This window comes from Camelus bactrianus, chromosome 12, assembly GCF_048773025.1.
Source record: "Camelus bactrianus isolate YW-2024 breed Bactrian camel chromosome 12, ASM4877302v1, whole genome shotgun sequence".
In the NCBI taxonomy this organism is placed as follows: Eukaryota; Metazoa; Chordata; class Mammalia; order Artiodactyla; family Camelidae; genus Camelus; species Camelus bactrianus.
Genome location: NC_133550.1, coordinates 4,206,240 through 4,230,287, shown reverse-complemented (window position 1 = coordinate 4,230,287; position 24,048 = coordinate 4,206,240). Strand labels below are relative to the sequence as shown.

The following is a 24,048-nucleotide window of genomic DNA, read 5'->3' as shown; positions in this document are numbered from 1 at the left end:
AAGATTTGCTAAGGCCTGGAAAGCCACGTCAATGACTTGTCATTGATTTCTGCCTTACAGATTTAGGTAAATTCTTTTCTCTTTAAAATTCTTAAAATACCTTTAGATTCTTATATCTGTTAGGAGATGATCTTCCTCATTTGTCTGATAGAGCCATTGGGGACCTAAGAGTTTTTAGTCTCTTGAAGGATCAGATAGAGAGAAAAGATAACTGTTTCAAGTCTGCTTACATAGGTATAATTTATCAAATTTCTGTGATTTATAACTAGCTTAAAAGGAAGAGTTTATGTCTGGGAAACAGGTTAAAAGCCAGTAGTATTTCAAACAACATCAAAAATTATAACCATATTCATCAGTTTACTTAGTCCCACATAACTAATTCTTTTAATCAGAGTTTTCATTAGATATTTAAAATTTCTTACCCAGTTTAGTTCAGTGCTATCGTTTGAAATTTATTAGAAATCAGTAAATCTCCTTGAAGAGAAAGCATTTTCAAAATCATTAGATGAAAACAATTAAAAGTCTATAAAAGACAAAGATTTAAAAGCATGCTTAAACACCATTACAGTATAATCGATAAAGAAACCTGGTCACTATACCCAGAATTATCACTGGTAACATTTCAGATATACCAGAATTTTAGGGAGACCATATAATTTCTAGAATATCTATATTAATAATATTTTCTCATACAATATAACCTTAGAAGATTTATTATTCATTTGACAATATCATGTTATTTAACATGCCAAATGAAACTTACTGTTTTAAAATCTCTCTTTGGGATGTTTCAGGGGCCATCTGTAACTTCCCAAACTTAACTGGAGATTAAAAGAACTTTAATTAGAAATTGATATCTGGGGATCTTTTTAAAAGATTTTAGAACACTTGGTCAGATAAACATAGAGGTCACTGTAAATCAGTACTTATTCATTAACAAGAAAATACGTCAAAGGTAAAGGCAGAACAGATCAGTTAAGTGGTATAAGAAGGTTTACAATCTGTTGCTGAAGGTGGATTAACATTTCAAGAAAAATGTTTCCTCTTAACAGCGAGAAAACCAAATCTAGTCTTGTACCAACTTACTTCTAAGATTCATTTACTTTGCCCAAGTTGATTCTAAATTTAGCCAATTCCGACAACGTACGAAACTCTTTCCTCAGGGTACCTCTTCCACAAGCCTTCCACAGCTTTCTATTCTCATATTAGTGTGTCCCTTATTTTCTCTTCCATTCAGAAATAACCAGCTTCAGGACAAAGTCACTATTTTTCATTAACAAAATATAATTCCATTCTTATATCTTCCTTTACACATTTATCTTACTTTCCTAGGATACTGAGATCATTCCCTTAAAAATAGAGTCTATTTCAGGGTGGCACCAACCATTTATTAATATATCTAAACACCTTTAGTTTCTGTGTAAGAGTAAGTTAAATGTTAAGTAATTCATATTTCAATCTTATTTTATCTGAAAATGGCATAGCTATTAAATAAAATCCTATCATTTAACTTAATTTAGCACAACTCTAGAATTTAAAGATACCAAACATTTAGAGATTATGTTAAGCATACATTTTAAAAATATATTTTAAAAATTTACCCAAAGCTCTCATCTCATTTGCATTTAATTTACTTAAAATTTTACCACACCACATTACTGTTATTTTTTTCTTGACAAATCTGCACCAGATATAACAGAATCTTATTTGACTTTCATTAAACCTAGGTACAGTAAAGGTATTATACTTAATATTGATGACTTTAAAGCTGTCTATATTAATTAGAACATACTTAAACTAAACAATATCAAATATTATCTTAATATTGAATTTTTCCAGTTCACGTGATGCTGAAAGTCAATTGGTTCAGTTTTTATTTTAAAAATACTTAATTTATAAGCTCTTATTTTTTACGTCAATTAAGCAGAGCTCTTTGACTTTGATTTATTTTTTAGCTGTATAAATATCTCACATCTGTAATGTGTACGCAGGTTTATAAACAGACAAAAGCTAGAGATCTCATAGCTTCACTTTAAAAGTTACTTATAAGATAGGTATAATAATAGTTCTATTAAGCTGAATTTGCTTGCTCAAATCACTAAGGCTTACTATTTATGAAACAGATATTTAAGATTTCTTGACAAATTCTGAAGGACCCGTCAGAGTTCTGAGTTCTAAAATGCCAAAAATTTCTTGGCCCTAAGTTTTATCACATTGAGCTAATTAGGCTCAGTCCTAGGTCACTGTTTCTGTATTTACATTTCTGGTCTGCAAGACAAAGACACAAGCTTCCAGTTCCCCAGAGAACTGCTCTGTCACCCAGACCCAATTGTATCTCCTTAATTGGCATTTTTTTATCAATCAGGAGAGCTGTAAACAAAGAATTCAATGTTTTAAAACTTTAAGGTTTACTTTATCATGTCTTCCAAAGCTTGCATAAGGTATTTAGTGATGTCTCTTTTCCTTGAGTTATAAGTTAAACCCAGGGTAAACCTCTTATTATATTTTTTTTATTAGCCACTGTATATTAGTTTTTAGTTCTACGTTATATTGGATGGCTCATGTAACTCTATTGGTTTCCTTTACTTTGTTCAATTAATATTTTCTGAGGGACAGATATGTGCCCAGCCTTATAATACCAAGAAGGGGAAGCGTTTTTCCATTGAAACACATCTTTCCCACAACATAATTAAGCAAAAGGTTTATATAAAGACCATTTAAATATACCAATTTTATAAACTTTTATCTCAAATTTTTTAAATCTTATACCTTTAATTTTTATATTTATTAGGTTTAATCAATAATTTTTATTTCTAGAAGGATTGCCAGAAACTTTTTTGTTGTTGTTGTTCATTGTATCTAATTTTATAGAAAAGTCTCTAGGATGCCCAAGTTTCAGCCAAAGTGCTTAGGTCCTACTCAATTTTTAATTTGATTAATTGGTCTGTTGTCCCAATCATTAATCAAGTATATCAGTCTATATATACATATATTTTAAACTGTGGCAAATAAAATCGACTTGTTTGAACTTTAATGTTGGGGGACAGTAGGTGATCTCTTTGGCCCTTTTTTTTAACTTTACTAGTGTAGTATCAAAACCTTGTATCTATTCCAAAAATTTCCATTTTATTTATCTCATTAAAATAACCATATAAAAATATTTATCCATTTTGGATAAGCCCTTATTTTTTTTTTTCCACATTTTTACAATCCTTTTTCCAGTTATTCAATCTAATTACCAATAATTATTCTAAGTTTTTATTAACATCTCTAGAACCATTTATTGGAAAGGAAAAACACAAATGTAGCTTTTCAAACCGGTTTTTTTTTTTAACTAAGTTCTTATGTTAACCATTAGATATATTTTTCTATCTTTAAACTTGATTTTAATAGGTACCAATTAAACAGATGTTTATAATGTGATCTCTTTCAACTTTCACCAATTTAAAAGTTTTTCCAAATTAAAGGATCCATCATATGGCCATCAATTTATATATATATATAGTGATTTTAAATGAATAAGATGAAGAGGATTTCCACATGAGAGTGGGGGTGTTGCCTAAATAAATTTCAAAGCTTTACCCTCCAAAAGCTAAAGGCGTTGTGGTCCAGGCTGATGCAACAAAGTTTAAGATGGCAAAATATCTGAAAATTGGTACAAAGAATTGCTTAGAATCCAATTTATTTACGTGGCCACCATATGTACACAATACTTGTACCTTTTGTATGGCAGAGTCCAAGGTTTCCTTTAAAAAGAAAGTAAACATACATATACATACATACACACACTTAAAAAACCCAGAGTAAGATAAAACGTTTACATTTCAAGGACACAGGAAGAGAAATCCAAGTTCCCCCTAAAGTGGATTTTGTTTTTATAAGTTCAGAATTCCAAAAAATGTTTCTATCAGGCCTGTTTATTTACTTTCAGATTGAGATTTTCTTTTCTAATTCCCAATTAATGTTGTAAGTTTTGTATGTACATAAACCTGGCTGGGGTATTAATTGGAGGCTGGCAATCTGTCATTTCTTTTTCTTTTCTTTTCTGTTTTTTATTTTTTTTGAAAATTCTATTCCCCATTGTAAGGTCGGGTTCTTAGAATAAATTTGCTAGTAAGATTTCCCGCAGGGACAACTCTATGGCATGAAGTCTTTGTGTCTACCACTCCTGCAAGATTCTCTGTCACCCGAGAAAGCTGTTACCAGCCAGGAGGATGGTCCCATTTTTGGAGTTGAAAGGTTCCTCATAAGAGTTTTACTTTTATCCTGAAAAATTCAATGGATGTAACCAAATTGAGGAAAACATTAGACCAGCCTCTTACCTAACCACTCAGTCCTGAACCCAGTTTTTTCAACTTGGACCCACTCAGGACGTCTCCACTGGGTGAGTATTTTCCTAATAGGTTTCCACCAGCCCACTTCGGACGTCTCTTCAATGTGGGTATTTCCCGTTACCTTTCAACGAGGTCCCACCCAGTATGTCTCCACTGGGTGGGTAATTCCCCCCAGTCTCCTTCAACTGGAGGGCCAGGTACCTGGAAACACCGCCAAATAAAACTCAGGATTATCAACCAATGTATGAGATCCGAGAACCAGGAGAGACTCACCCAAATTCATCTGGACTCCCCGAGGAGGCGGATGGTCACAAAGGGCCACTGCTGGTACAAAGGCCCCAGTTATTCGGAGAGTTCAGGTGGAGAAAGTCTGCTCTGGGTCCCTTCATGGTGTCCAAAACAGTTGACTGAAATACATGTGCAACCTAAAATTTAAGAGTTATGTTTTATTTGCGGGAGGACTCGAGCCGGGATGACAGCCTCTCAGATCTCTCTGAGGGACTGCTCCGAAGAGGTTTGGGAGGAGCTAGGATATATAGTAGCTTTACAACAAAGACAAGGTTGTTGGAACAATAAAAGATTGCTTGTTATCTAAAGAAAGCCAGGTATCTCAAGTTCAATAATTTAGTGCTTTTCTATATATGGGAGGAAGAAAATATTTTGGACTCACTGAATTCATTCTTTGGACAAGCACCTAGCTATCTAGGGCCAGTATCTTGTCCTTTCTTATTCTGAGTCTGCTCAGAGGGCACCATTGTGAGTTGCTGCAGCAGCTGGGCTGCAGGCCTTTCCTCGCTGGGGGGTGGCAGCAGCCGCTAATGACTTGGTTTCAGCATTCTTTGTTTACTGACATGGTTGCAGTATTTTCATTCAAATTGTAGTATTTTCGTTCATGGACTGATTATGGATAATCTGCAACCTTGGAAAGCAGCCGAGATGGAAGTACTGCAGGTACCTTCTACTTTAATAAGCCGTGTGCAAACATAAACATGGAGGAAGCATACATTTGGATTTGGTGGTGTAGAGAAGGGTTTCTGCACATTACAGGAGAACGCAATGCAGAATTCCTTAAGTCCACGATTCTTTTCTGTAGTGGTTTCTGAGAAGAGTTTATGGTAATTAACCAACATTGACAAACGGTGGCACACATTGCATTTAAGAGATGGCCGACTGCACACTTAGGTATTGGACAGGTGGAATTCATAGGCAAGTGATCAGGTGGCTGGGAGAGAGTTGGAGACAAGGCCTGGGCCCAGATTCCGGTTTAAATCGCCATTTCCTCACCATAGGGCCTTGGACTAGAATGTAACCTCTCTTAACCTGTTGGTGAATCTGTGAAATGGTCATGATATTATTCGCTTCTTCCTGGGATTGTTGTAAGTTCTGAAGAGTATTGTAGCACACATGAAGCACTTAACACACTTTCACTTAGCAGTGTTCACTGTGTGCGGCAGCCCCACTTCGCGTGTGTCAGAGCCGTAAAGGCAGCATTTGTCTGTTGAGGACGCACTGGTAGCCCCTTGGCTAGGTTATGAATTTGGTGATTTCTTTTAATCCTTTTAACTCTGTGTGCCATGGGCATTTATTTTCATGGAACAGATGAGGAATCTCAGGGTAAAGAAGACTGTAATTTGCCCAAAGTCAGATCATAATTTTGGGTGAAGTGACCTCGGTTCAGCATGTGCCCCAGGGCATTCTGCCCTCTCCGTTCAGCACCAGAGCCAGATGTGGGGTCAGCTGTTTCCCAGCCCAGAATATCTGGCAGGCCGCAAGATACACTGGCCCTGCGCTGCTTGAGCAAAAACTCCGGGGGGAGGCTGTTATAAAAGGGATAAACATAAAAACAGATGACAGCAAACTGTGATCAGCTCTGAGAAGGAAAGGAACACACCTCGCCGTGCAGAGCTGGGAGCTTTCCCATCAGAGCTGCTCTGGGGGCGTTCATATCGGCTAAACAAACTCTGCTGCTGCACCAAGGCAGGAAGGCAGGGAGCGTGTGGCCAGGTAGACAGAGCCTTGTTAATCATACTCATTCCCCATTAAGCTGCAGCTGTCAAGAGCAATTACCTAGTAAACAGTTGTCGGCAATAATATCACGCACTTTTCTTGGTAGTTTTATTGGCCCCACCTTTGAGATGAGGTCATTGAAGCTGGGGAGTTTGCTGCATGCCCGTGATCACCTTGGAAATACCCCCACTGGTCTATCAACCTAGACTGCTGTGGCTGTCATGTCCCAGCCCTGTGAATGGCATCGTGTTGCTTCTCCCAAGTGGCCCAAATGACTGACATTGATATTCTTAATTCGTAGGAAATGGTATGTGACAATAGGTGAAAAAGGTAGTAAGAAATTGTTTGGAAAACTAGAACAAAATCCAATTCTTCCCCAGCTGGGGAAGCGCACCCAGTGTCACCCACCCTACTCACTGCCTGTCACCTCCTCCTTGCTGACTCCAAGTTCAGAAGCCACTCTGAGCCTTTGAAGAACATTTTGCCTCATGACACTGTTGAATAGGACCTGCGACACCTCTGTCCCTGGTTAACCCTCTCTTCAAAGCCACTTAAATTTTTTGCAGGCTCCTCCGCTCAGATGTAAGAAAAGACTCTTTAAACTTCTTGATGCAGCTCCTTAATGAAGATCTTGTGAAGGAAACCTAGTCAAAACCTGGGAGGTATGCACACAGTGACTGCAAACTCAGCACTTTGTGATGTTCAGTATCAGATTCATGGGTGACTCAGGAAAGGCTTTTTTAAGGTAACAAGGGGAAAGTGAATGGACGCAGGATGTGTGAGACTGAAACATCTCGGTCCCAGCCAGCAAGGCACCTGCGTTCAGGATGGTGGGTGGGGAGTGCAGATTTGTCACAAAAAAGAAGTGGTGGGATGGGAGGGAGGACAGTTAGGTACTTTACTGGGAAGGGAAACAGTGGGCTGAAAATTTCCTGGTTGAACAAGAGGACTGTGACATGATGTGCTTGTATTTTGGAGAGAAGGGTTTTGTGGGGACAGGCCTAGGGAGAACGCTGTCTGGCTGGGGAGTCAGCACAACAGGGAAACACAGAGAACTGGGCAGACCCCAGGGCCCCTGCTGGGGAAGAGGCTGCCCGCCAATTCGAGCCCTGGGGGCTGCTTGTGTCTCTTAGCTGAGGACTCAGAGCTCCCTTCACAACCCAGTCCTGTTGATACAAGAAAAAAAAAAACCAGACGCATGAGAAGGGCTGTGTCTCAGGCTTTGGATGAGCCCCTGGGACGTGCCCCACCAGATTTTGTTCCTTGGCTTCATGCAGTAAAGAATTCAAGAGCAAGCCAGTGTTAAGTAAAGATATATTTATTCAGAGAGATACATTGAAACGCAAGAGAAACGTCACGAATTGTGGGGGTTTGATGCTCAGATTAAAAGTAGGTACACACTCCACATAGTGTGGGCCTTCTCTGAAGAGTGAGAGAGAGTGGTGACCCCGAGGTGTTGTTGTGTTGCTCTTTTTTCTTGGGCTTGGTGGTTTCATATGCTAATAAGTAGAAGGATCAGCCTTAGGGCAAGGGGCTGGGATTCTCAGTTAGTTGACCATTTCCCACCCTTTGACATTTTGTGGCTAGCCTTGGGACTGCCATGGTGCCTGGGGCATGTTATTCACCATGTTACTATTACAGTGGGTGCATAATGAAGCTCAAGATCTGCTAGAAGTTAAATCTCTTCATCCTGTGCCTCAAGGCCTATTGGGGGTTGAATCCTTCACCATTATTATGTTAATTGTTGTGGACTTCCTTGAATGGATGTGCTCTGCCCCCTTCCATCCTATCTCACTGTGATGACACAGAGAGAACAAAGGCCGGGCCCTGCCTGTGCTCCTGCATTTAACAGCGGGAGGTGAGGTGTGGGTTTATGATGACTCTGAGTGGTGAGAAGGATGTTTCAGATATTCCCACGTGAGAAATTGGGACCTGCCATCCGCCACTGCAGAACTATCTCACGGGCATTGTCGCTTGTGTTGTTATGGAAACAATAGCCCAGCCAAGAAACAAGCACCACACAGAGGGTTGGAGTACTGAGATTTATTACCCCGGCGGGCTAAGAGGGGCTTCTGCTCCGAAGCTCTGAGCACCTCCAAGACCTGCACGTGAGGTTTTATAGGTTTAATTACAAGTATGGGGCTATTAGCCAATAAGGCTCAAACAACAAAAAGAAAGGAATCAGTACACTGAAGCTTATCAATTTGGAACAGATCACATTACTGACAATTGTTGACATCGGATTTACGAGTTAGCCCAGCAAATCTTAGATCAGTAAAGGGACACTTATCACACTTAGATTTGTGACTTAGCTTGTTAGCCCAGCTGGGCTTTTCCTTCACAGTGTCACTCATCTTTTATGTTTTTCTTTTTTTTCTTTGAAGTATTTAATCCAAATTTAATATCAGGATTCTTTTGGAAAGAAATTTCTCTTTTTCTTTTCTTTGGGGCTCTTTGGGAGGGGTAGGTAATTAGGTGTATTTATCTGTTAGTTGAGGCCCTGGTGTTTGAACCCAGGACCCCGTGCACGCTAATCACATGCTGTACCGCCCGCCCCATCATCTTTTTCTTTTTGCTTTATCTGTCAAGAATCTTACAGCTGAATTTCTAGTCGGCCTTTAACACTTGCCCTGACTTCATGGAATCCATTTTTATGAATTTACCTCCCACTGGTTTCATTTAAGTATTGAATCTCCATTTTCTCTTCACTCTCAGTTTTCCCTTTTTGTTGTTATGGTTGTTAAGCTGTGTTTAAAAAAATTGTTTAATTTCTCTTTTAGCAGGAGGCTAAAAGTAAATAAATATGTAAACAAACAGCACACTTAAATGCTTTTATACATTCTAAGCTGTTTAGTAATTACTTAAAAACTGAATTGAATATTAAAGTTATAACATTTTTAAATTAATTTTTAATTTTTTACAAAGATATAGCTGATTTAAAATATGATATGTTTCAGGTGTACAATAGATGCTCCATTTATAGTTACTGTAAAACATTGGCTGTATTCCCTGCGTTGTAAGATACATCCCTGAGCGTGTTTACATTATATGTTGCAGTTTGTATAAGGAAGTTGGGTAACGCAGAGTCTGGGATGTGGCTGTGTCTGACCCAGGTTCACGCTCACCCTGCCTGTCAGAGCTCAGGCCCTCACTCCTGTATGCAGGAGAGCGAGTGTAGGTAGCTCTCATCAGCGCTGGTACCAACCTCTGAGTGGCAGTGAAAGCAGTGACTGTGTGTGGACTTGCAAAGTGTTGTTTCAAGAGCTTTACATGCATTTTTGCATTTAATAATTAAAGCCCTCCTGTGAGGAAGCGTTTTATGATTTTAATGAATAAAATTTTTTTTGATATTGATACACTTCAAACCTCCGGAAAATTTACAGGAATAGTACAATAAACACTCAGATACAGTTCACCTTAAAGGGCACTATTTGGCCTTTTGTGTCCGGCTTACTTTAGTATAAAGTTTGAAGGTTCATCCATGTTGTAGCCTGAATCAGTACTTTATTCTTTTAGTTTGATAATATCCTTTTTCTTTTTTTCATTTTTGGTCTATTTAAAAACATTCTCATTGAAGTCTAGTCAGTTTATAATGTGTCAGTTTCTTGTGTACAGCACAACACTTCAGTTAAAGAAGAACATACCTGTATTCATTTTCATATTCTTTTTAAACATAAGTTACTATAAGATATTAAATATATTCTCCTGTTCTATACAGTATAAACTTGCTGTTTATTCTATACATACTCTGTATCTGCAAATCTTGAACTCCCAATATATTCCTTCCCACACCCTCTCCTCTCTGGTAACCATAGTTTGGTTTCTATGTCTCTGTGTCTGTTTCTGTTCTGTAGATAAGTTTATCTTTTTGTTTCTTTGCTTTATTTTTTGTTTTTTGTTTTTTTTGTTTGTTTGTTTTAGATTCCACATGTGAGCGATCTCATATGGTATTTTTCTTTCTCTTTCGGGCTTACTTCACTTAGAATGACATTCTCCAGGTCCATTCATGTTGCTGCAAATGGCATTATTTTATTATATTTTTTATGGGTGAATAGTAGTCTATTGTACAAATACACTACAACCTCTTTATCCAGTCATCTGTCAGTGGACATTTACGTTGTTTCCATGTCTTGCTATTGTAAATAGTGCTGCTCTGAATATTGGGGTGTAGGTGTCTTTTTGAATTACGGATCCTTCTGGATATACGCCCAGGAGTGGGATTGCTGGGTCATATGAGAGGTCAATTTTTAGTCTTTTGAGGAACCTCTATACTGTTTTCCACAATGGCTCCACCAAACTGCATTCCCACCACAGTGTAGGAGGGTTCCCAATTCCCCGCAGCCTCTCCAGGATTTACTGTCTGAACTTCTGAATGATGGCTATTCTGACTGGTGAGAGTTGATACTTGATTGCAGTTTTGATTTGCATTTCTCTGATAATGATATTGAGCATTTTTTCATGTGCCTATTGGTCATTTGTATGTCTTCATTGGAGAAATGTTTCTTTAGGACTTCTGACCATTTTTGGATTGAATTGTTTGTTTTTCTTTCTTATGAAGTGTAAAAGCTGTTTACATATTCTGGGAATTAAGTCCTTGTCAGTCTCATTTATTGCAACTATTTTCTCCCATTCCATAGATTGTCTTTTTGTTTTGCTTATTGTTTACTTTTCTGTGCTAAAGCTTGCAAGTTTAATTAGATCCCACTTGTACATTTTTGCTTGTATTTCTATTGCTTGAGTAGACTGCTCTAGGAAAACATTGTTGAGATGTATGTCAGATGTTTTGCCTATGTTTGCTTCTAAGAGTTTTATAGTGTCTTGACTACGTGTTTAAGTCTTTAAGCCATTTTGAATTCATTTTTGTGTATGCTGTGAGGGAGTAGTCTAACTTCATTCATTTACATGCAGCTGTCCAGTTTTCCCTACACCATTTGCTGAAGAGGCTGTCTTTAATCCATTGTATGTTCTCACCTCCTTTGTCAAAGATTCAATGACCAAAACTTTGTGGGACTATTCTTGGTAATTTTGATTATACGTTCATTGATGGATGGATATTGTTTGTAACCTTTGGCTACTCTGAATGATACTGCCATGAATATTGATGTGCAAGTTTTTGTGAGAATATATTTTCATTCTGTTGGCTGTACAGTTGGCCCGCCATATCTGTAGTTTCCACTTCATGGATCCAGATGGTTGGTTGTAAAGGGACTCGAACATCCTTGGATTATGGTATCCAGGGTGGGGGGTTCCTGAAACGAACCCCCCGAGGATACTGAGGGATGACTCTATATGTAGGAGTGGAATTGCTGAGCCATATTTTTCTAACCTTTTGAGGAAATACCAGGCTTTTCCAAAGAAGCTGCACCATTGCTCCTTTCCAACGGCTGCATATTGAGGGTTCCCATTTCTCTGCCTCCTGACCGACACTTGTTATTGTCCATGTTTTGATTATCACCATCCTAGTGAGTGTAAAATCAGATATCATTTTGATTTTGATTTCGCAAGTGATGCTGAGCATCTTTTCATATGATTATTGGCCAATTGTGTAGTTATTTAAATACTTGGCATATTTAAAAATTGGGTCGATTTTCTTTGTATTGGTCAGTTGTAAGCATTTGTTTTATATCCTGGATACTAGACTCTTATTAGATATATGCTTTGCAAAATTTTTCTCCTATTCAGCAGATTGTCGTTTCACTTTACTTTTTTTAAACATTAAAACAATTTCTTTCTAGGGGAGGTAATTAGATTTATTCATTTTATTTTTCTTGCTAAGGACGCACTGTATCACTTGAGCTACCACCTTCCCCTTTCATTTCACTTTCTTGATGATGTCCTTTGTAACAAATGGATTTAGTTTTGATGAAGTCCATTTTATCTTTCTTTTTTTTCACTTGTGCTCTTGGTATTGTATCTAGGAAGCCATAGCCTATCCTAGGACCACAAAGATTTAAACTATGTCTTCTTTTAGAAAATTTATACATTTAGTTTTTACGTTTCTGTCTGTGATCCATTTTGAATTAATATTTTATTGTTATATAAAATACGGGGGTCCAGATTCCAGAATCATTCATTTGCCTTCAGATACCCAGGTGTCTCTGCACCATTTGTTGAATAGACTATTCTTTCAATGGAGTATTTTTGGCACATTTCTAGAAAAATGACTGTAAATGTAAGTTTCCCCCCTGGATTTTTTATTGTGTCTCATAGATTTTTGCATCCAAACTTATGCCAGTACCATAATGACTTAAGTACTATAGATTTGTAGTAACCTTTGAGTGAGTCCTCCAACTTTGCTCTTCTTTTTCAAGATTGTTTTGGCTGTCCTGGGCCCCTTGCACTTCCATATGAATTTTGGCATCAGTTTTTCAATTTTTGCAAAGAAGTCAGCTGGAATTTTGATAGGGACTCCATTAAATTTGTAGACCACTTTAGGGAGTCTTAACATTTTTAACAATATTGTCTACCATTCCATGAACATGGGATGCCTTCCATATATGTAGATCTTTTAATTTTTTTTTGGTGATGCTTCAAAATGTTCAATGTGCAAATCTTGTAAAATTTTGTTAAATGTATCTCTCACTTCATTTTTAATGCTGTTGTAATTTGAAAGTCTGAGCTTCCTAAGGGTGGGACTATATATCAATTAATTTATTTCTAGGATTCCTACACAGCAAATACCCTAGATTTATATTTGCTACATAAATCTATCCACAATTCTTCCCACCCCCGTGTCATAAGAAACCACGACCCAGGTTAAGCTACCTGAACACCTATGTGGAAGTGAGAAATGAGACCCTTGGGTGGGGCTTTGTGAAGATGATACTGAGAGTTATTTAGGATGGCTTCATCTTAAATTCCTTTAAACAACACTTTTGGTATAGTCAGATACTTTAAGATCATGCCCTTTTGATGTGCAGAGGAGCTAAGACTATAATTTTCAAATAATTTCTAGTGAGAGTGTTGTACTTGAAACCTAATTTGAATCAATCTTTGAAGACTTATGTTTCAGGAGCTTTGACTATATAATACCTGTCTTTATTCAATAACTACAACTAAATGCTCAAACAACATGTAAGAGTTTGAGCAAACTGCCCCCGCCCCGTAGTGCTGGTTGGCTGCAGCTGTAACTGGAGTCAAGGCTTACCTATCCCAGTAAGCTTGGGCGGATCTGCTCAAAGGGTTTCTTCCAATAGTTTGTCAGTAGTCTTTTGGACAAAGCCATAAAACATTGATTTAAGGTTGCTGGAATGGAATCTATGTTATTAATATTTAGTAAGCACATATTGAGTGCTTACTGTATGTTGGGAATTGTCTCTCAGCTTCATATGAATATTATTTCGCTTAAAACCTCTCATTTCCTTGTGATTCACACATTGCAGATAAGGAGACTGAGGATTAGGTCTTCTCTCTTTTGGGGGGAGCTCATTATCAATGATGGGAAGTTGTAAGGAAAAAGATATTGATTCACCCTGAGAAAACATTTTTCTGAGAATCAGCAATGAATAGGGTGACCACTGAAGAGGGTGATCATTGTTCAATTGAGACGATCCCCGTGTTGTAGGGAGTCAGCATCCCTGTCCTGGACACGGCACGTGTAGTGCTGATTGGTGGGTGAGGTGGCGTGGCCGAGTAGGGGACGCAGATGCCGGGCCGTTGGGCTTTGCTCAGGCCCGGTGGGGCTTTCTCCTAAGGGAAGTGGAACGTCATTGTCACATTTTAAGTAGGGGAGTAGGGTGCTCTCGTATATCAATTTTGTCTTGTAGAATGCTTAGAAACATTTAGAAGGCTCGGCAGGGGGTGATGTGATAAGTCAGAGTAGGGTGTTTTTGAGGTGTAGCAGTGTTCAATTTTCAAGTGATTTTTAGTCCCATGTTTGTGGCTCAGTAGCCGTGTCACTTTGGATGACACACTCAAGGAAGTGAAACAATTTATCTTATTAATTGAAGCAGTGATATACCGACTTCCCAGGACTGCTGTGGAGATCCAGTGAGATAACGTGTTCATAGTGTGCAGTGTGGTCCCTAGCACAGAGTCAGTGCTGAGGGAGTGCCAGTGAGAACGTTGTAGGTGAGGTGTGGGTGGTGGGACTCGTTGACTGAGGAAATTGGGCCCTGAAGGAGGGGTCCAGTCACATCTGTGAGTGATGGGCCTGAGCTGGCAGAGGCAGAGAGACCTTGCCCCCCGACCATGGGCCCTGGGCAGGACTGCTATGGGAGGAGCACCATGAAGTCAGCTCTTTGCAGGTGGAGTTGGAGGTGCCCTTGAAACATCTAAGTGCAGTGCCACAATCACAGAAGAGGTCTGGGCCCGGGCTGTGCATTTTCCTATAATCTCAATCCCTGAGGTCGCCGAGGTATTGATCATTGAACGTGAAGACATACTTACAGTACAAGTGAATAGTAGTATCATCTCTGTCATCAAAGCTCACGTCTCTTTATTCATCATTCACTTTGCTAATTGGGTACTTACAGAGCTCACTTCACCGTCCTCACCTGGGCTCAGGCTCCACAGAAAAGATCTTATGAGTCTCCCTCTTTTCCAGAAGAAAACACATTTAGCTGGTAGACTTCTCTACTTCGCCAGACTTAGAATTTTAGTTTGTTGATTTAATTCTGTTTTCTGTTGTTCGTCTCCTGACAGGAGAGACATTTTACCTCATAGTCAGGATTCAATTAGTTGTTACTGAGAATTGCTGATCTGATCCATAGTGTATGTTTTCTATTAACTTTGTAGATAACTTATCATTTTTCTGTCTTTGCCCTTTAATTTTGTTTCCTCTTCAATGTTCTATCCTATTTGGGGCCTTATTTTATTTTTTAATTAAAAAATGTCTGTTAGCAGTAAAGAAAACAACAGCAAAGGAAAAATGCACATGATAGCTAAATTTAGAAAATATCTATTGTGTTTTCTGCCTTGGCAATGGAGGGTTCTAGAAAGTCTTGAAAACCTTCATTACATAAGTTCCTTAAAATGCTGATTAAGAAATAAGACCTTCATTCCTCATCTTTCAAGCTGCATAGCTAATTGTCAAGAAAGTGAGGGGAAATCCTCAGAAGCCAAGCCAAACCAGAAAGCAAGGATTCTGGGAGATACGTGAGCCTTAGAAGCCCTGGGGGCCAGTTGGCTCCTGAACTGAGTTTCAGTTGCCTTGACAGGAGGGCAGGAGATGAGCCCCAGGCCTCTCACACTGGGAGTTGGATGGCTGTTCTTATGTAAGGCCAAGCACATCCTGAGAATCCTGCTTTATAAAACGGTGAAATAGAATGAAAAGTAAACAAACATTCCTCAAGGCAAGGAAGTAAGGAAAGTTAATTTTTTTGGAAGCGTGGAAAAATAACATATCCAATGTATGTATTTAGTTTAAATCTGTTCTGGCATGAGAGTGACAACAAACTCCTGGCAGAAAATCACAGCTCCTCCCGGAAAGAGAAGTTGTGTTTTGAATGAATCAGTGGGCAGCCATTCTGAAAAATGTCTCCAGAGTCTTCTGGATCAAGATACTGGACCCAAACTCCTCCCTTCCATGGTCTCATTTAAATAACCAGAAAGGTTTTAAAGGAAAGAATCCATAATCATAGTTCTATTTATTGACATTAACATATGTTAGGAATTCAGAGGTGACTATGGAGTTGTTTCCTCTTTTATGGACCTTACTTACTATTTGACATAGTTGGGGAACTTGGTGGAGGGTTGTGTTAGTCTTTTGCAATTAGCCAGGAGAGGAGATTAAGAAAACAGTGAAGGGTGGGTGACATTTTTAGCTAAGGACAGTCCTGTTCAGTTGGTTTGTAATTGCAGACTCGTTGAGTTGTCACTGGAGGGAATTGATCTTATGGAATTTGGACTTAACTCAGGCCTCTTCAGAATGGACAAGTGAACCTGGAGAAAGACAGTCAAATCTGTGCAGACATTAAAGTCCACGTGAACGTTCTCCATCCCTGAGCCAAAGATAGGACAAGTAGGCAGCACTTCTTGAGGACAGAGGAGTGGTTTTTAAGGTTCTCCAAAAATGAATCCCAGGGAACCGGATGGCCAGGTGTCAAACTGTGACTTTGCTCTTTGGACGGTGTACCAACCAAGGGAATTGGCCGTTTATAGGCTTCCATTTCTCGTTAATACATGTCAGATGATGAGGACGGGCGCACAAGCGTTTGACACCTTGTCGAGGCGCATTTGAGTACCTGCCTAAAAGCGCGGTCGCAGCTGCGGCTGCGTCATACATCTTGCCGCCCATCCCGCTCCCCAGCTCCGTGATCACGGCAGAGTGGTTCCTTGTTGAGCTGTCCGTCTCCTCTGTGACATCGTAACCAAACAAAAGAGTGGAGCGTATTAGCTTGGCTTTGTTCTTTTCCATCCTTCCCTTCGAATGATGATGACTGATCGTGGACCTAGTTACGTTTGCAGATGATTTACAAGTAGTGCTGTCAGTACAAACCTTGTAATCCCCGCTGTGTGATCTAGAGAAGAAAGTGAAATTCTTTCCAAATTGTTTTGATGCACTTATGTGGGAAAATGATGTACGTTTGAATATGTATTTCCTCTCTGAATCATCATGGCTAGAGATGAATATTTGTAGACATGGAATGAGTTTTCTGTATTTGAACTGTATGGTCCCCTAAATTCTCCTCAGCTTTTAAAGTCATCACTGGAGTGCTACCTCCAGAGTGCCCCCAAAGCATCCACCACTGCATGTTCTTCGGACGTTGTGAGTTTCAAAGTTGGAGAAGGCTGCTGGATGGTGAGGCATTCTCTGGCACATCTCTGGAAGGCTGACGTGAGCTTAGCACCCAAGACTTGGCAGACAGTACCTAACCACGATCACGTCCATTTCTGGGACACTCATGGAGGATTTTACACCTATGCTAGTGGCATACGTTATTTCATTTAGTTTTCCCAACAATCATAATTAGATTTTATCACCTGTATTAAAAAGGAAACTGTCAAAGCGAGTGACGTGCAGACTTTCGACTGGAACACGGGTATTTCTGATACTTGTCTCTGTTCCCTCCCCGGCCTATCCTTCCAAATGGCCAGGAGACTCTTCCTCAGTCTTGAGTTTCCCGCTGATGTTACCACTCTCTTTGATTCTGGAGAGGAAAACAAGTCTAAACTTAATTTCCATTGGAAATGGAATGGAGAGTTAATGTTGGAAGCCGGGAGAGTCTGTCCTGTGATGAAGCGGTCTCCGAGCCACTTCCACTGGGACGTCACATCACTGTCTGGGACCCTTGCTCAGCCTGTGCACAGGTGATAAGCCAGATGTGCCGAGCAGTCCTCCCGGACAGGGCAGTGGTTTGGAAATGCGTTTGGGGATTTGGTGTCATTATATATGTTCCTGAGGGTCTTGGCCTGGCACTTCGAGTCGGAGCATTCCCAGTCACACAGACTCGCTCTGGGTCCGTGCAGACCTGACGTGGCCTCAGCCTGAGGCTCAGGGCCCGTGGTGATGAGGAGCATTTTAGTCCAGGGTCTGCCGGAGGCTCTGACTCTTCTGGGCTGTGGGACTTTGTCCAGGATGATAATAATTCCTCCCCGAGTTTCAGATTTCCTTGCCTGTGAGCCGGGGTAGTAATAGTTTCTGAAATGATTGTAATGATTCAGTAAGTGGTGCAGCATGTGCTGGCAGGTAGCTGGTGTTTAAGGAGCAGAAGTCGCAGTCACACTGTCAGCCTCTCACTGTGTGCTCTGTGCTTTGAGAGGTTGTGTGTTTGGTGAAAGTCCCGCCCAAATACTAGGGCCTAGATGAACTGTTGTTCCTTTCATTTCCCTTCCTTTTCCTCTTTCCCTTCTCTGTGTCCCATGTTTAGGTAGCAGATTCCTCTATTTCAGGGAATACGGGCCATTCTATAAAAGGACAGGCAGAACGCGGAAAGATGGGGCCCGTCTGCACAGCGCTGCTTCCCTGCATTTCTGCATCCGGTTCCATTAGTGCACGAAGTCAGCCTTCCTCTTCCTTCCTGTTTCATTGGGTCTTTGTTTTAAGGGAAAACTTTTTACGGGTCTTTTTTCACTTACATGTTTCGTTCAGATGCTTGTTGCTTTTCTCCCAGTGCTTCAGCGTTCCGAGGAGAGAATTCAGCAGTGCAGCATCCTCTCCGAGCTCTATGAGTTGATCGGCTGCCACTGCAAGTCCGCCTTCTTCAAGCGGGTGGCCCCCGTGCAGCGCACGGCCCCCGGCATCACGGAGCCTGGTGGGAAGAGCTGCTACCTTCTCCTTCTGCAGACGCTTCCTGGCTACAGTCTGTCGCTGGATCTACAGGACTTCAGGAAAGGTGTTGGAACTAAAACATCGCTTTAGTCCCATTAACCATGCCGAGTTTGGGCCCTGCTGCCCTGTCTCATCAGGGTGAATTGTGATTCGTTTTGAACAGGGCTCAGCATACTTTTTTCTGTCAAGAGCTTGGGAGTAAATATATCAGGGTCTGCAAACCTCCTGATCTCTGGTGCAGCTGCTCAGCTCTGCTGTTCAGACGCCAGAGCAGCCGGACAGTCCCCACAACCACAGAGCTTTATTAACAGCGGTGGCTGGGGCTGGATTGGGTGTATGAACAGCAGTTTGTACCCACAGCCTCCTCACTATTGACGCCTGCACCAGAGCGTGCATTTGCGACAATGGGTGAACCTGCACTGACACGTCATCATCACCCAGAGCCCATACTTGACACTAGGATTTACACTTGGTGGTGTGCACTCTATGGGTTTGGACAGATGTACAATGACATGTATCCACCGTCACAGCATCATACAGAGTAGTCTGTCTTAGTGACCCTAAAAATGCTCGGTGCTGCACCTCATTCATTGCTCCTTCCCCTCTAGCCTCTGACCGCAACTGATCTTTTAGTCTCTGTGGTTTTCCCTTTCCCAGAACACCATAAAGTTGGAATCAGACAGTTGCAGAAACTTCCCTGATTGGCTTCTTTCACTTGGTAATATGCATTTAAGGTTCTTCCATGTCTTTCCATGCATTGATAACTCATTTCATTTTAGCACCAAATAATGGTCCATTCTCTGGCTGGACCACAGTTTATTTATCCATTCACCTACTGAAGAACAGCATAGTTGTTTCTGAGTTCTGGTGATTATGAATAAAGCTGCTATTAACATCTGTATGCAGATTTATGTGTGGACACAAGTTTCCATTTCGTCGAGTAAACACCAAGGAGCACAGTTGCCAGATCATATGGTAGGAGAATGTCTAGTTTTGTAAAAAATTGCCAGACGGTCTTCCTAAGTATTTGGGCCATTTTACATTCCCAACAACAATGCATGAGAATTCCTGATGCTCCACATCCTCACCAGCATTCGGTGCTGTCAGTGTTCTGCGTTTTGGCAGTTCTGACAGGTGTGCGGTGGTACCTCGCTGTTTCAGTCTGCATCCCCTTGATGACAGATGCTGTGGAGCATCTTTCCATAGACTTCTTTGGCATCTAGATTTCTTCTTTGATGAGGTCTGTGTTCAGGCATTTTGCTCATATTTTAATCAGGTTATTCATCCTTCTTGTTGAGTTTAAAGAATTTTGGTATATTCTGGATATCAGCCCTTTATCAGTGTGTCCCTGCCCTTCACCTGCAGTAATGGAGTTGTACTTTGGTTCTCAGTGGAGTGTCAACTCTTCAAAGAGATTCTCTGTCTTCCTTCAGCCTAAATACTGTCCTTGTATTTTTCACTTTCATTGACTCATTTTGTTCTTTTTAAATAGCATTTCCCATAATTTGTACTTACATTAAAAAAAAAGGCAATGATTGAAAACCGCCTCCCCCACCAGGCTGTGTGCCCTGTGAGAGCAGAGGCCCTGACCCCACTCACCGTTTCCTAAGACAGCACATTGCACATGTCCATCTAAAAGTGTGTAACGTGGGGCCAAACCTGATAAGCAGCTATGATGACTTGTGTTATCTACCATTTATTGAGTAGACTTTGTTTCTGATCTTAATGATTAAATCACATGAATGAAACTTGTTTGTTTTGAAAAATAAAACAACAAAGCACACCTCCATGTGATTGGTACTTTCTACTTAGCCTTCTGACCCAGGAGGGGATGTTCACCATCATTTTGTGGAGGAGGTTGGGGAGGTAAAGTAAGAGAGTGAGATCAAATAAAGTAAAAATGATAACTATCAGTTGGCTTTATTTTCACTAAGACATAAAAGTTACTTTAAACCCTATCTCAGCTGTTGTTCTGTTGTTTTAAACATTTCTCATAGAATTAAATGGAAGCCCACTAAACCCTGAAAGGGAAATTGTGTGCTCAGGTCCTGAAAAGAGTTTATGTCTATTTCTTGAAATGCACAATTTCCCTGCTGGTTACAGAAATTCGAGGCGGGAACACAGCCGTGCGCTGTGTGTTTCTGCCAGCTTCACGGGCTGCTCAATGTCATTTTCATTTTCTTGTGTTGCAGTTTATGAAGGTTTTCCATGAGATATATTGCTCAGCCTTTTCCTGAATGAAGGATTGAATTTTCCACAGGAAATCTTATGAAAGAGAGTGACAAGGCACATGGGTTTCCCAAAAAGGAAGAGTTGATGTAATAAACTTTCACTATGGTGAACTTTTTTAATACAAGCCAGTTGAAAATTTTATCACTAGGTCATAGGCCACAAATCTGTCTTAAGAATAAAAAGATTCAAATTTTATAGAAGAAGCAGTTTGAATCAAGTAATAATTATGATTTGTACGTTATTTGGTGTTAGAACTTATACTCAGTCTTATCATAATTGCCTGTGGTAGGAACTGGATCATTATTTATTTATTAAAAAAGAAATCCACTAGGTGCTATTTGTCCCATTCTTGATGCGGCAGTGCTGAGGTTAGTTATGTTGGGCCATTTAGGATTCTTAGCTAGGTTTTCCGGACATTGATTTCAGCCTTTTTATCTTTTTTACAATCTTTTCATTTGTGTCAGCCTTTGGTCTTTTTACAACGTGGAAAAATTGCACGGATCGGCCTTTCCCTTTTTTCCTGTCTTTGTGGGAAAAGATTTTTAAGAGAAATTGCTAGGATATTAAGGATTTTGTGTGGGGTAAGTTTGGTCAGTTCTAAGGATTTAAATTAATACGTATTTAAATTGCTATTCAGCTAATGACAGTAAAATTATAAACTAACTTAAGTATACATCAGTAAGTATATTACAATAAGCCAATCACCCAGATTAAGGAATTCACAAACTTTTCCATATTTCCTTTATTCAGACCTTTGTTCTTTTATTTGTCCTTTGTTGAAGTATTTGACAGCAAATCCAAGACATGTCATTTTACCCTATGTACTCAAGTAGGCATGTCTGAGAAATGAGGGCCTTTTCTTTGATCAGGTTTTTTCTTTTGACTTATATGCTCGTTAAGTACCAGCTGTATCAGGCATCTCACTAGGCATTAGGGATCCTTGGGGCAAAGAGACAGTCCTGGCTCCCAAGGAATTTAAGGGCTGATGGAAGTAATCAACACAGGAGCTTGGGTGCCTCACTTAAGGTCCCTACTGGATGACACCAATTGGACAAAATTTGTGCACAATACAGTAGGAATCACAGAAGGGACTGATCAGACTTGTAGGGCAGGCCGTGAGAGAGGCGGTCAGCAGGGCTACAAGACGAGGAATCATTTGATCAGAATCTGAAATCTTTTCTGCCAACCTTCCTACCAAGCCCCCAGGGCCCATCACACACAACTCTGTGCTGTAACTGTTTTTGATTCCAGTTACCACATCTCTTTCAGGAAGGATTTTAAGGTGGAAAATATTTAAAATCAGTAATTGTTGCCAGAAGTGACATAGAACATGGAACATGGAAACAACACAAATGTCCATCAGCACATGACTGGATAAAGACGAGGTGATACATATATACAATGGAATACTACTCAGACAAAAAAGATGCCATTTGCAGCAATATGGATGTACCTGAAGACTGTCATTCTAAGTGAAGTGGGGTGGAAAGAGAAAGAAAAATGCCATATGACTTCATTTATGGGGAATCTAAAATTAATAGCAATAATAATAAGACCACAAATGAACTAAATATTATTTTGATTTCTTGAATATGTGTAAGTACATCTGACTGTCCTTTGTGATAGGATTACAATATTCTGTTTATTATTCTTTTGTAGATGTCCTTATTCCTCTGGTAACTGTAATTTTAAAAATCAAAAGCTCTAATCTGTTCTTAGAAAGAATAATTAGTACATATATGTAAACTAAAAAATGCAGTATGCTCTATACATGTATTTACATGCAATATGTGTATGTGAAGTTGAACTGTAATAATTCTACCCGATAAAACTGAAAAAGGAAAAAAATAAAAAATTTATTTAGCAAAATCACCCCTCTTTAGATATTAAAACGTTCATTTCTGAGATTCTGTGAAAGACGGCATGGAAGTAGGTTTTTAAGATTTTCCCCTTGCTCTTCGGTGAGCAGCCTGGGCTGCAGAGCTTGGCTGCGACAGGCACCCAGGGCTTACCGGCTTGCTTCTCACTTGTTGGGAGGAAGATTAGCTGCTTCAGGAATATTTATGCTCTTAGAAGTTGCTGAAAACCCCACAGAGCTTCTGTTTACATGGGGTGTATCTGTCAATATACCCCATTTTAGAAATTAGAACAGAAAATTTAAACTCAAGAACTGACAAGCACACGCTGTCCCAGCACGTGGTCAAAGCAGTGCTGCCACGGTGGCGTGTGTTGGTTCTAGGAAAAATGCACCGTACACTCAAGAATGAGGATGAACCCACAGATCTCATCTCAGCAATGCTATGAAGAGGTGGGACCCAAAGCCCCTAAAACAGTGCTGAAGTCCCCAGATGTCTCAGAACACACAGAGCCATGGGATCAAGAATCCAGTACCTCATGGATCATCAGCTGTGGAGACTGCGTCCTGGGTCAGGAGGAGCAGAAGTAGGGATAGCAGGCACACATTCCTATTGACAGCAAAGCTTTAAAGGTTTTGAATTGACTGAAAGTTTGGCAAAGATTTGCATTTAGACTACTACATTTCCTCTCCTGGAGACGTTAGAAGGAAAACACTGATTAATAGAGGATGATTGTAATGGATTAATTATGATACTGATGACATGGGCTGTGAACACTAACCCTGCACTCAGTGTAGAATAAGCCTTTTATGTACACACTTCATTAGGTCTCCACACCCATGCAACGTGGCATTAAGCACTCATACAACCATGAAACCAGTGACTATAAAACAGTCACAAGCCTTCCTCTCCAGCATGAGGTAGCAAAACCAGCAAGGATTTTCAATGACAAAAGCCAAAATCATATATTTTTGGGAAAGAAAGCAAATGAAACACTGAAGAACAATAAACCAAAAGAGCAGATGGAATGGAAAATTTTATTGAAGAAAGCAATGATTGATTCAATTAAAACAGCTAATGTCCCTGGTATAATTGAACCATCAATCCAAATTTTTGGAAAAGTGGGTTGTGAAATTACTGTCTCATTTAATGTTGGAATTCCTATTTGGACCAATTTGATATGCATCACTGGTGTGAGGTTAGATATTTAGGTAATTAACAATATTCCTATTTTTTAAGTTAACAGGAAACATAACACAGGACTCCAGATTTAGGGAGAGAATGCAAACAACTACTATCATAATCCATCCAGTAAGGACACGTGTCCCTGCGTCACCAAAGCAATGAGAATTTGCAGAAAGAAAACACAATTCTCCAATTGTGACAAATACGAGACAGTGAGCCATAA

At 39.9% G+C, this 24,048-nt stretch overlaps 1 protein-coding gene across 9 annotated transcripts in view; it reads left to right on the top strand.

Annotated features, from left to right (window-relative positions):
* Positions 1-22,656, top strand: part of LOC141579336 (uncharacterized) — a 150,204-nt gene extending 127,548 nt beyond the window's left edge. For all 9 annotated transcript variants that reach the window (XR_012510511.1, XR_012510510.1, XM_074374518.1 and 6 more), the window contains one exon: positions 18,395-22,656. The gene's annotated coding sequence lies outside the window, so the exon portion shown is untranslated. The remainder of the gene's footprint in view (positions 1-18,394) is intronic.
* The last annotated feature ends 1,392 nt before the right edge of the window (positions 22,657-24,048 follow it).